The following is a 2,873-nucleotide window of genomic DNA, read 5'->3' on the forward strand; positions in this document are numbered from 1 at the left end:
TGGCCCAGGGAGTGGTATTATTTGGAGGTGTGGCCTTGTTGGTTCAGGTGTGTCACTGTGAGTGTGGGCTTTAATACCCCCTTCCTAGTTGCCTAGAAATGAATCTTCTCCTAGTAGCCTTCAGATAAAGATGTAGAACTCTCAGCTCCTCCTGCACCATGCCTGCCTAGATGCTGCCATGCTCCTGCCTTGATGATAATGGACTGAACCTCTGAACCTGTAAGCCAATCCCAATTAAATGTCATCCTTATAAGAGTTGTCTTGGTCATGGTTTCTGTTCACAGAAGTAAAACCCTAACTAAGACAGATGTTAAAATATTGTTCCAAACACTTTAGTACCCAAGTTTCAAATTACCTTTTAGGAGCTTCAAGGACCCAAATCCTCAGGGGTGACACATGGATGAGAGGTTTAGAGGAGCTAAGTGATATCACCCAGAGAGCTGCAGACTAGAATTCAGGCGACCAGGATGTGAGGCAGCAGATGACGCTGACACCCATCTGAAAGGAACACACTTCGAGTAGCAGGTTCTCGGCACCTCTAGGGCGTGTTTCTTTCATTTCGTTCATGGCTGTGTGGAGATCATGTGTGTATGCCACAGACAAGATGTTAAGATATTCAGTAAATATTTACTAAGTTTAATACATATGATACAGCATGTTGAATGCTTGGATTCATCATAATTCTGCAAGATAGTAAATGTGTTCATTTCGGATGTAAGATTTGGCCAGTCCTTCAAGCCTAGAGGCACAGAGAGTGGCTTGCTCAGAGTTAAGCAGTTACATGCTGAGTTGCCATTTGCAAACCTACACAGGTTCTCCTGCATTCCCTAACCTTTTGTTTTCTTTGCTTTTTGAAACCGGTCTGGCTGTCCTGGCCCTTGCTCTGTAGATCAGGTTGTCCTTGAACTCTGAGATGACCCTGCCTCTGCCTCCCTGAGTGAAAGGATTAAAGGCATGTGCCACCATCAGCCAGCTTTCAACTTTTAAAACATGTTAGTTGAAGCTGTTGAATGCATTGCAGTCAATGAACTCCGAGGGACATGGTGACTTTACCCTCCTGGCTGAGGCCTTTCCTCCTCGATTTCTTCTCGCACTTTCCCCCACCCCCACGTAGGAATGAATGTTGTTCATGTTGAAGCCCGCTGCACAGAGGGTGCACTTATCCTGCTGATATCCACTTCAGATTTTTGTTTTGTTGTCCGGTTACCAGGAGTAGCCTGGGCTCAATGTGGACAGAGGCAAATATTTGTGTACGTATTTCTTTGAGAACTTGAGGTGCCCTAAATGTATACACACCATTAGCTCAGTCTAGGTTAGTCATGGTTATATACTCCAGGGGCCGAGTCCAGATGTCAGAAGTACTGGGGCTATACAAACCTTATGGGCAGGCTCCTGAGTGGTACCTGAAGGAGTGACAGCTTTTAACTGAACAGAGGCAGGGGTGGGTCTCCAACAGTAGTAGGTCAAGGTCCATTCTCTACATGCTCTACTGCCATCTCTACATGCTCTACTGCCATCTCTACATGCTCTACTGCCATCTCTACATGCTCTACTGCCATCTCTACATGCTCTCGCCTCTACCCCACCCCCATTGATCATCTAGCAATCACCAGTTTTCAAAGATGTTTAAAAGGGGAAATCATACTTTGGGAGGTTTTATGTGTTGAATTCACATACTATAGAATATTATGTAACCTCTTATAAGAAGGATCCAAACTGAAGCCATTTTGAATAAACCTTTCATTTTGAATACTGGTCAAATAAAGTTGAAGTTCCCAAGACCTCCCTCAGTAACTGACATTCTACTTGGCAGAAAGAGACATGTGCATGGGTATTTTAGTTAGGGTTTTACTTCTGTGAGGAGACACCATGACCAAAGCAACGTTTATAAAGGACCACATTTAATTGTGGTGGCATACAGTTTTGGAGGTTTGGTCCATTATCATCTTGGCGGGAAGCATGGCAGTGTCCAAGTAGATATGGTGCCGGCCAAGATGCTGAGAACTCTGTATCTTAATCCAAAGATGGCCAGGAGGAGGGTTTCTTTTCCGCACTGGGTGGAGCTTAAGCAGAGGACCTCAAAGCCCCACCCCCCACCCGGGACACATTCCTCCAAGGAGGCCACATCTACTCCAACATGGACACACCTCCTAATAGTGCCACTTCTCCTGGGCCACACATATCCAAACTGCCGCAGTAGGTAACTGACAATCTGGTTTTCGAGTTGAAACATGAATGCTAGGCAAGTTGCCCGTCCACAGTTGAATAAACCACACAGTTGAATAAACCAATGGGAACAAGATAAATCTATCCCAAAAACGTGTTCCTCAGGAAATCCCCTATCGCTATATTCTGATTGGTTGGATAGTTTGGACAGATAGTTGTGTTTTGGAGCTTAGAAACTGTAGCATTCTGGTTCAGGGTCACAGTTTAGTTCCGAAGTCTGTTCTGCAGCCCTGATCAATCAGTAGTGGCCTAAGTACAATAAATGTTTGTCATCTGCCTAAATACTTCCTAAGATGACTGTTTGAAGATGCAGTCAGCTCCTGTTTTGGTACTGTTGTCCCTGACTAGTCGGTTTTTGCTGTCTAATTCAAATAAAGATCTTGCTTTGATGAATTCTTGTGCCTGCTTGGGTTGGTTTGGATTTTCCAACTGCAACACTCTTCAAATGTGAGTGTGTTTTTCAACATCTGTTGGTTCATGGAGCAGGAAACAATTTCTGCATGTAATCACTGAATGTTGGTGGTACCTCCATCCATGTTTTAAAAATCTAATCTTCAGTGACGTAGCATGAGACATCTGTAAGGTATTCTAATTACGAGGGGGAGTCCTCAAGAGCCACAGAGAGTGAGCTTGCGTTTCCTACCATG

Source organism: Mus musculus, chromosome 5, assembly GCF_000001635.26.
Source record: "Mus musculus strain C57BL/6J chromosome 5, GRCm38.p6 C57BL/6J".
NCBI classification, from domain to species: domain Eukaryota; kingdom Metazoa; phylum Chordata; class Mammalia; order Rodentia; family Muridae; genus Mus; species Mus musculus.